General features: G+C 40.4%; 1 protein-coding gene across 1 annotated transcript in view; it reads right to left on the minus strand.

Moving 5' to 3' along the window:
- The window catches only part of LOC134531227 (histidine decarboxylase-like), an 849,422-nt gene extending 838,600 nt beyond the window's left edge, over positions 1–10,822 (minus strand). The window contains exon 1 of the mRNA XM_063366899.1: positions 10,780–10,822. The gene's annotated coding sequence lies outside the window, so the exon portion shown is untranslated. The remainder of the gene's footprint in view (positions 1–10,779) is intronic.
- Between the last annotated feature and the right edge of the window lie 501 nt (positions 10,823–11,323).

Genomic DNA, 11,323 nt, shown 5'->3' on the forward strand with positions numbered 1-11,323 from the left:
TGCTACCCTTCCGACCACCATTGCTTCTCCCCCATCAACAAAAAGGTTGTTGGAAAGTTTAAGGACGAGTGTGCGGGAGAAGTGATGGAGGAGTTTGTAAGCCTACGGGCCAAACTCTACGCCTACAGGTGTGGTGGTAAGAGCGAGAAAAAGGCCAAGGGCATCTAGCGATGTGTGGTCAAAAACCACATAACATTCGATGACTACCTGGATGCCCTGCAAGAACACCGCACAATGAGGGCAGGTGTTAGAGCAATTCGCTCCCGGCAGCATATACTATACAGCGAATATAGCAATAAGCTGGCCATAACGTGGGAGGACGACAAACGGCTCATCTGCGAAGATGGTATCCGCACGGTCCCCCACGGATATGTTGGAGGCGACGAATAATTTTTTTCTGTACATAGTTTTTGATGTAAATAGTTTGGCAGTTTGGTTTTTTCCATTTATTTTATAGTTTTTCTGATTTTGTTGTATAGTTTCCGTTTTTGTTGTGTAAAATATGTTTTTAATTTAATAAATACAATTTTACCTACATGTTGTTTATTATTTTTAATATAGAACCTATATCCCCCGAGGTACTGATACTTATAAATGTCTTACAGAATGGTGAAATGTAATTATACACAAACATTAAAATATCTGCTTCCATGCAGCTTTTAAACACGAGTACGCAAACATGAGAAGGGAATATTACTTGTGAGTTAGGACTCAGAAAAATTTCTGGTCCACTAAGATGGAGTAATAAATGTTTTTTTTTAATTTTCATTACTTAAACTATCGCATCCACAACGCTAGTATTGATAAAATATATTTTAGTGAAAACCTATAAATGATAAGACTTTAAGAATAATGGTGGTTACAACAACAAAATGACTGTGGATTTTGTGGATTGTGTGATTTATTTTAACAAAATTTGCGAATTTTTATGGTTATAAGGGTCATAATAATGTTAATAGAGAATTGAAACTCGACCTTACATACACTGGCGTACTTTAAAAACCTACACTTGGTGATACCATCAGATGAAATCAAGATGGTGGTCTTCACTAAATAAGATGGCTGCCTCCGGCAGGCAGCGATGGTGTATATGTTTTATTTTGATAATAAATTTATTTTAAAGAATGCGGTGTAACGAAAAATTGTAACAGGGGTGAGTGGGGTGTTCGATGACGATATCATTGTAACAGAGGAGCGGGTGCTAGATGGTGTATTCGTAATGTAGAGGAGTGGGGTGTTCGATGCACAGGTTTTTTTAATTAAAATTTTATTAAATAATATATTTTTTTCATTTAAATCGGAAAATAAATAAAGATATTCAAGATGGCGGACGAAATTCGAAATGTCGGAATGTTCTAGAAAACAAAATTGCTGAATGTTCTAGAAAACAAAATGGTGGTTAAAACAAAATGGCCGCCGGGGTCAAAGGATAAGGTCAAATCCAAGATGGCCGCCGAAAGTGACGTAATCCAAAATGGCTGCCGCGGATCCCTGGATCCCCCTCCCTCCTCCCCTGTCCCAGGATCGGCTATACTTATCTACTCCACAGCTTCAGTAACTGACTATTACAATGTGCACAGTGGAAACCATTATAAAATTTATCGCACTTTTCAATTTGGTTTCCGTACATCTTTAACAGTTTGTTGAAGCCAGGACAGTTGCCTTGTTTACGAAGATCAATTACTTTGCCACTGCACAAATCACTCACAATATGTTTCTGTTCATTACCACGAACGTACACAACGTCGTCTTCCGGCTCAACGAGGTTCGACAGCACAGACACGAGTTTGTCATAGTCCACATCGCCGTCATTCCACGAGATCCCGATCACTTCATAGGTTAGTCGACGGTTCTCGCGTTGAGAGAATCTGTCCAATTCCGACCAGTCGCAAGGAGGTTTAAAGATGTATTCATAGGTCCTGGTTTCTTCGCCTCCAATGATAGACATCACTGACAGTTGCTTCACTACGGGTCCCTTTTGGGACGTAAGACACTGTACGTTGACAAGAAAGAGTGTCATATTGTCATTACTCACAGTTACACGTACGACGAGGCTGGAGTGGCACCTAGATGGTGACTGCGGCACGGCGCTCAGGATCTAGGCTGCTGCTGCTGCCGCTGCCTGCACGCATCTCGCCGCTTCTTGCACCATGACTTCATGTGCGGTGTGTCGGGGACGCTGGAGCTTCCTCTGTCGCACTCGGTGCACGGTGAACAATCTTGAATGTCTGGGTCTTGCTGTAGGTACACCGGTAGGAACTTGTAGACGTATCGTATCTCATGCGGGTCGTATACCAGGATAAACTCTTTAGGTAAGTACGGCAACTCCGTCTCCTTATCCAGTGCCGCAAGCGTGCGCACTTTACCGTATGCTAAGATGGCTGACAAAATCTTTGCTCCGCTGGCGCAACAAGCAAACATTACCACCTCCGTAGATGTTTGGTGCGCGCGAGGAACTGTAAGTAACTGAAGTCTTCCCGGGTCCGACAACAGGTGTATTTATACTATAAAAAAATTAGGGGAGGAGGAGGGTAGGGGTGGGAGAGAGATGGAGGGAGGAGTGGGATAGAGATGGAGGGAGGGGTGGGAGAACAACGGCAGTAGTGTTGGTGGCTGGTTTTTTACGATAAAAAAATTGGGTTGGAGAGGGGGGGGGGGAAAAAGATATATGTGCTATGAAAAAAAGTGGTGGGGGTAAGTCAGTCTGCCTGCTGCCACCATTGAGGAAGGAGCCTGTAGCCATTTTTTTTTGCATTCACCGGGTTCAAACCGAGGAGGGTGATTAATATAATCAATCAGCATTCGAATAAGTTAATTTTTTGATGAATTTTGGAATTCATCCCGATTTTCTAACATAAAAATTGCGGATTTCCAAGATGGCATCTAAGTTTCAAGATGACGACCATAACGATAATTGCAACATTGACGTCATCATTCAATATAGCGGACAACACAATACGGAATTTTCTAGAAAACAAAATGACGTCATCCAAAATGGCGGATCCAAGATGGCTGCCGTGATCTACTTGTCCCGATACGATGTGTCCCGTTACTTTTTGTCCCGATACACTGTGTCCCGTTATGTTTTGTCCCGTTACGCTGTGTCCCATTACGTTGTGTTCGGTTATGCTGCATCCAAGATGGCCGCCGTGACGTCCCAATCCAATATTGCGGGTCGGACATACAGCTCCACCGCCTGCCGCCTGCCGCAGAAAATACTATCCTATACTACTATAGACGCCTTTACTTTCTGCCGCGCAACAGGTCCTTTACATGTCTCCAAGTGTTGCTGCAAATTAGCATTTCTTGTAAATTGCTTACGACAATTCTCACAGCCAAACATTTTTCGATAAAGTTTTATAACACATTCTCTCTTCTTGTGTCGTCGAGCATTGCTTTTGTTTGAAAATCTTGTCGCACTAACGGCACCGAAGTTCGTTGTATGTTTTCGAATCACCATCCATTGAAGTCACCATCGACGCCGAAACAGCGTTCGTTGAGGTTTCCTGTACAGCCAGCACTACCCGCATTAAAGTATCTTCTGCTGGTGGTATTGTGATTATTGAAGACTCCTCCAGTGTTGACGTCGTCGTTGGCAACGGGATCTGCTCCTTTTACATCGTAGCTGTTGTCAAGGTTCCCGTAGACGATGGTACAACATCCATCGAGTTCGTCGTTAAAGTCCGTAAAGATGCCAGCGAGTTCGAAAAACAGGTAATTACGTGACTAATGCACCAGAAGAAACAAACTAGGTGATCCGTACAACTTCGACGACAGTATCAACTGAGCGACCTGCTGTCTAGGACTCGCTTATATACATGCACCGAATGAAATAATATGCTAGTCCAATCAAGAACAATTTATTATACTACTAGAGTCAAAACAACATTAAAAATAGAAGCACCATCAACTAAATGGAAGCACATTCTGGAAGCACAATAAAAAGGCAGCACATTTGGAAGCACCATTAACGAAAGGAAGCACATTTTGAAGCACCGACAACGAAGAGGCAGCACCGTCAACAAAAAGGAAGCACATTTTGGAAGCAGCGACAACGAAAAGGCAGCACAATCAACAAAAAAGAAGCACATTTTGGAAGCACCGACAACGAAAAGGCAGCACCGTCAACGAAAAGGCAGCACATTTGGAAGCACTGTCAACGAAAAGGCAGCACCGACAACGGAAAGGCAGCATACTTGGAAGCACCGACAACGAAAAGGCAGCACCATCATCGAAAAGGCAGCACATTTGGAAGCACCGACAACGAAAAGGCAACACCATCATCGAAAAGGCCGCACATTTATCATTGGCTCCAATATTTATTGACTCCAATATTCATTGGCTCCATCAGTCTATTGATTCCACCAGTGTATTGATTCCATCAGTCTAGTGACTCCATCAGTCATTTGATCCTACAATCATATCTTTTGTCTTATCAACTCCAAATATATTTGGCTAGAATTCTACGTGTCCAAGAGACTATAAGGGCACAAGTCTACGAGTCTTAAAGTATCTAGCTGGTTACGAGTTATACATGGCTACGAAACTGCATGGCTAAAAGACCATGTGGCTTCGAAACTACATGTCTTTGAAGCTACAAGAATACAAGTCTACTCGGCTCCAACTACTCCAGCAGCATTATGTTATTATATTCCATGACTACTTATTTACGTAGCTACAAGTCTACATGGCTACTTGGTTACATAGCTATAATTCTATGATTTCCCAAGACATCATGACTACGCGACTACGAGCAATGTGGTTACGAGACTACACGACTACGAATCTTTAAGTTTACGAGACTGCAAGGGTACAGAGCTACGAAGCTTCTAGAACACAAGTTTACGTGACTGCAAGAATACAGGACTTCAAGTCTGCATGAGTTCTTGACTACGAAGCTACTTGTATACAAGGCTCCAATTACCATATCTTTCTTCGACGTAATTTAACTTTTGCTCCAACTGCAAATTAAGCTTTATGTTATAAGAATACAAGGCTACTTGCTTACGTAGCTTCAAGTCTACGAGGCTCCAATGCATCATGACTACGAGACTACGAGACTATGCGATTGCAAATGTTCAAGGTTACATGATCGCGAGGCTATAGGACTCTGAAGCTTACAGAATGCATGGTTACGAGACTGCTTGACTAATTGGCCATGCGGCTACGAAACTTCATGTCTCTAACTGACTTAAATAGCACCATTCAGTGGTGAGAGTTAATTATCTCAAGCAAAGGTACTTGTTGCAAGTAGTTCCGCTTTTCAACAACAGATGATGCCACGTGTTGCTTGCAGCCTTTTCGATGATGGTGCTGCCTTTTCATTGTCGGTGCTTCCAAATGTGCTGCCTTTTCCATGATGGTGCTGCCTTTTCGTTGTCGGTGCTTCCAAATGTGCTGCCTTTTCGTTGTCGGTGCTGCCTTTTCGTTGACGGTGCTTCCAAATGAGCTGCCTTTTCGTTGACGGTGCTTCCAATTGAGCTGCATTTTCGTTGACGGTGCTTCCAAATGTGCTGCCTTTTCGTTGACAGTGCTGCCTTTTCGTTGTCGGTGCTTCCAAAATGTGCTTCCTTTTTGTTGATTGTGCTGCCTTTTCGTTGTCGCTGCTTCCAAAATGTGCTTCCTTTTTGTTGACGGTGCTGCCTTTTCGTTGTCGGTGCTTCAAAATGTGCTTCGTTTCGTTGATGGTGCTTCCAAATGTGCTGCCTTTTTATTGTGCTTCCAGAATGTGCTTCCTTTTAGTTGATGGTGCTTCTATTTTTAATGTTGTTTTGACTCTAGTATTATAATAAATTGTTCTTGATTTGACTAGCGTATTATTCCATCCGGTGCATGTATATAAGCGAGTCCTAGACAGCAGGTCGCTCAGTTGATACTGTCGTCGACGGTGTACGGATCACCTAGTTTGTTTCTTCTGGTGCATTAGTCACGTAATTACCTGTTTTTCGAACTCGCTGGCATCTTTACGGACTTTAACGACGAACTCGATGGATGTTGTACCATCGTCTACGGGAACCTTGACAACAGCTACGATGGAGAAGGAGCAGATCCTGTTGGCAACGACGACGTCAACACTGGAGGAGTCATCAATAATCACGATACCACCAGCAGAGGATACTTTAATGCGGGTAGTGCTGGCTGTACAGGAAACCTCAACGAACGCTGTTTCGGCGTCGATGGTGACTTCAATGGATGGTGATTCGAAAACAAACAACGAACTTCGGTTCCGTTAGTGCGACAAGATTTTCAAACAAAAGCAATGCTCGACGACACAAGAAGAGAGAATGTGTTATAAAACTTTATCGAAAAATGTTTGGCTGTGAGAATTGTCGTAAGCAATTTACAAGAAATGCTAATTTGCAGCAACACTTGGAGACATGTAAAGGACCTGTTGCGCGGCAGAAAGTAAAGGCGTCTGTACAACAGCGAATGATTGATGTGCATAAGAGTATGCCTGGAAATGGTAGGAGGGCGGCAATGTCAGTATCTGGATCGAGTCTGAAAGGCTCGTCTCCATCACCGCGGTATCCTTGCAGCTACTGCGATATGATGTTTGCATTTGCTCATGATGTACGGAGACTATGAGAGGAGTAAATGTTCAAGGATTCCTTCTCGCATGAAGTTTAGCTGTGATGAGTGTTATGAATGGTTTACTCGAATTGATAATTGGCGTCGACATGCGAAAAACTGTAAAGGTGTAGTCCGTGCGCCTACTGCTGAACTACCTGCAGAAATTTCGACTTCTCGCTTTAGATTGGAGACTCGTAAGAGTACAAGCATGAAAACAGATGCGCAGCAACTAATTTATATGGTATCTGGACATGGAACTAAACCTAAGACTGTGATCGGTGCTCTACAGGTGAATGATAATGGCTTCTACTTGGCGCAGTCTGCATTTCGTTGAACATTGAAAGACTACTATTATCTAAATACGTTAGGTGAGTCGAAACATTTGTAACTTTCTTGATGATATCAGACAGAACATAATCAATCAGCTTACTGATGATGTAGCAACAAACAGACCTTTGAAATATAACTTGTGGTTGAACTGTATATATGGAAAGCCATATCCGTTTGATGAAAAAGTGAAGAAATGTGCATTCAAGACATTGGCAAAAGTAATTTACAATTCTGACGATGTGAAGCAAACTGTTAAACACGGTATCCAGAAACTCTGTCAAGAAGAGGAGGAATATGTCTGTAAAGGTTCTGGTTGGTCTCTGTCTAGTATAAACCGATTGGAGCTACGAATTAGTCATTTCACACCGATGCGTAACTAAATGATTATAAGATTGCTGGTTTTCGCAAGTGTTCGTGTAGTAAAATAGAAGATATGTAATAAATATTATGTTTTTTAAAGAACTTGCTGTGTTTTATTTGTCGAGCCTGACATTTTTCTGATATTAAATTTAATTTATTTTTAGCTTCGTTCAGAGATCGAACCAAGGACAGAAATCGATCGAATTAATATGTTAATTAAAGAGTGAATAATTGAATGAATTTTAATTTTTTTTTCATTAAAATCGAATAATAAATACAAATATCCAAGATGATGGCCGTACTGGCTTATAGGATGATGGTTGATTTGGAAACTTTGCTTCTTTTAGGACTTTGATCATTATTTTTTTAATTATTATTTTTACATAAAATTCAATGTGTTGCATCGTCTAGGGAACGAACCAAGGACGGGATTCGACCGAATCAATCATTATATTTATTGCCAATTTATTTAATGAATTTTGAATTTTTTCCCGCATTTCTAGCATTAAAATTACATATTTAGAAGATGGTGCCCAAATTTCCAGATGGCGGATGTCAGAATAATAATAAATGATAACTGCACTCTAGAGGATAAGTATTAAACTTACGTGGCGTCAGCGCACTCTAGCAGACGATAACATGATGGTGGCTTCCAGCATATGAAGACCAGATGGCGGACATGACGTCATACTATGTGACGATATATATTTTGACATAAGTGGTGGGGGTCAGTCTGCCAGCGGCCTCTGTGAGGAAAGGATCGGTCGCCATTTTTATTTTTTTGCACTCGTCGGGTTCGAACCGAGGACTCCTAGCTCCGTGTCTTAAATTTATGTTTTTTTGAAATATGTTTTATTAAAATTTAATTATCTAATTTTTTTATAATTTTTAAAATTCTTTTATTAAAATCGGATAATGATTAAAGATTTTAAAGATGGCGGGCGTAACGGAAATTGCAACGGTGACATCATAATCCAAGATGACATATTCCATGATAACGTCAGAGGCTTATCGGAGGCTTAAGCCTCTATATGGACATTTCTAGCCGCTGGGATTTTTAAGGACTTAAAACGGGAAATTTTCCCTCGAAACGGTAATTTTTCCCTCGAAAAGAGAATTTTTTTATCAAAAGTTTTGAGATTTTTGTGCGGTTTTTTTTTCCAAAAAAATTGAAATTTTTGCGATTTTTGAGGAATTTTGGGCTAATTTTGCCAAATTTTGATAACTTTTGGCAATATTTGAGTGTCAAATTCAAGGTCAAGGTCAATGGTCAAGGTCACAACCATCCAAGATGTCCGCCGTGACTTAAGAGCAATTGGTCATTGACCCCTGCTCCAGCTCCTCGCACCTGGAGCCTGTGCCAGTAGCCCCTATTATATACTACTTATGGTGTTAAAATTAAAAAAAAATAATAATAAATATTTAATGTCACCCTATACGCGTCTTAAAGCCAAATCCAAATACAGAGATCGTATACGGTTGGAATGGGTTTCCCAAAAGCAATCGAATGATACCAAGAAAACACCATATGACCGAGTGAAGCCGTGCTGGGAAAGTAAAAGAATGAATGCGGCCGAGAGTATCAACATGGGTGCCAGTACATCTGCAGCTGGGGCGGTTGAAATTATGCAAGTCGATAGTGAAATCGCTTCTATATCGACGCCGGACTGTGAAGTCATCGATTGTGTACGATCGTATTACCTATAATTAATAAAGTTATAACACGATAATTATTAGTTTAAATTTTTCTTTTCTGAACCCGACGTAGGAAATAGTTGCTATCATACACAAAACATGGAAAACCGATGGACTTCTTAATGTTCAAACATGATTATAAATACATAAAATAGCTTGTAATATATTTTGTATAGAAAATATTACCTGTTACGTACACGTTTTCACGTACAACACACGGCCGTGTTAATGAAACTGCCACACCTTTTTTTTTCATTACCAAGGATCGAACCGAGGACATATATCGGTCATATCAATAACTAGATTATTAGGTGAATTGTCGATGATTTTTAAAATATTATTTTCCGTATTTATAAGTTAATATTTACAGTCGTTCATATTGTGGCCAGTATGGCTGAAAAGATGTCTGATGTTAAGACGGATTGGCGATTGGCACTATTGCCTTCTAGTAGGTAACAAATAAACTAATATGTAGCAGCGAACTTTATTAGACAAAAACAAGTTGGAAGATCCAAGATGGCCACGTTAACATCATACTGGTTTGACATAATATATTTCTGGGCAATGGTGGGTGATCAGTCTACTTGTCGCCTTCATGAAGGAAGAACTCATGGTCATTTTTATTTGCTCTCTCCATGTTTAAACCGAGAACTCCAAGATACACGATGTAAGTGCATTCTTGTACAATTAAAAATTTTAATTAAATAATTTTATAAGCTTTACTTTTTTTCTAATTCTCTAATTATAGTTACGGGTTTTTAATATGGCAGATGTAATGTCATAATATTAATTATGAAATCCAAAATGTTGGATGAGGCATCACAATCCAAGATGGTGGAATGTTCTAGAATCCAAGATAGCATTCATAATCTCATTATTGAAAATGGTAGAATCTAAGATGGTGGCTGTGACATCAAATTACAAAATGGCGGCCATGACATCAAAATTATGATGGTCATGAGCTCGGACCCTTGATGTTTTGCCATTTTAAGGAGTTTAAGCCTCTTTTAGAATTTTTCAAGTCTCGGAAGATTTATTTGTTTCTTTCCTTTTTTTTTTTGGAATTAAAGTGTAAAATTTTTCGTTTGTAAAAGGAATTTTTAAATTTTATGATTTTGGCGAGATTATTGGCGGAATTTGTTTTTAAATAATATACATTTTATTTTATTTGGCCAGTTTTTAAGACAATTTGGGCCAATTTTTGGTCAATTTTAAAGGTCAAGGTCATCTCATATGGCCACTATGACGTCAGAACCTACTATTGCGGTCGGATAGTGGCTCCATACCCACCACCTTGTTCCCGGAGTCCCCTTTTTATACTACTTACGTCATACGAATCTACTAACCACAAGTTCAACAACATATCTAAGTGATGATTTTCTTAAACCAAACTTTGTATGCGAAGAAAAAATATAAGATTGACGCATTAAATATTTACTGTCGGTACTTCAAAAACTATTTCAGCAACACAATTTCCGGTAAAACGAATAATAACTGCAGTCAAAGACACCCAGCTTCATTTGTATAACCTAGTGATGAATTTAGCCCGATAGGTGGTATCTCTTCTTATAATCCGCAAATGTTAAAGGTACACTATGCTCGAGGTACAACAGTCTACTCTACAAATAGCTTCACACCTCCTTGCTATAATCCGCAGGCACAATAAGGCTGCAACAATCTTATCTTACAAACAATAACTACCATTAAGATTTATGTGCATTTAAGAACACGAGACAAATATCCTGTGCTCCATAAAATGTAAAACAGGCTCATACGCCACTGCAGTTTCTTGGCAAAAAAACATTTGAATAACTCACAACTCACACAGCTCTGTGTCGGCGGCACTGCTCCCACAAGCAATCCTGCACTCTCTGTTTACTCGTCTGTACCGTGCAGCAATGCATCGTGCGTGCTGCTTGGCCTATCTGCTGACCCCATCAGCGGTCGTGAATAATGAACAAGCCCTCCACACCAACACAACCCGGCTCCGCTCTGATACCATCAGTCAGTTGCTGTTTTTGTTGATAATGCAGCTGCTAGTCTATAGCACCAAGTCCCTTCAATTATTCACGAATATTGAAATGTGGAGCACATGGCCATAAAAAAAATACCGCTTAAACTACGCCAATAGATAGATAAAGCCGAGGACAGGCGCAGGAGCCAGGAGCCGACCGCCATCATGGATGACGTCATCAGCGGCCATCTTGGATGACATCATTTAATCCTCCATATGCTAATCCAAGCCAATCCATATGCTAATCCATGATAATCCATGCTAATCCGTATGCTAATCCGTATGCCAATATATGCTAGTCCGTATGCCAATCTATGCTAATCCGTATGTTAATCTATGCCAATCTATGCCACT

Source organism: Bacillus rossius, chromosome 3 (assembly GCF_032445375.1).
Source record: "Bacillus rossius redtenbacheri isolate Brsri chromosome 3, Brsri_v3, whole genome shotgun sequence".
Taxonomy (NCBI): domain Eukaryota; kingdom Metazoa; phylum Arthropoda; class Insecta; order Phasmatodea; family Bacillidae; genus Bacillus; species Bacillus rossius.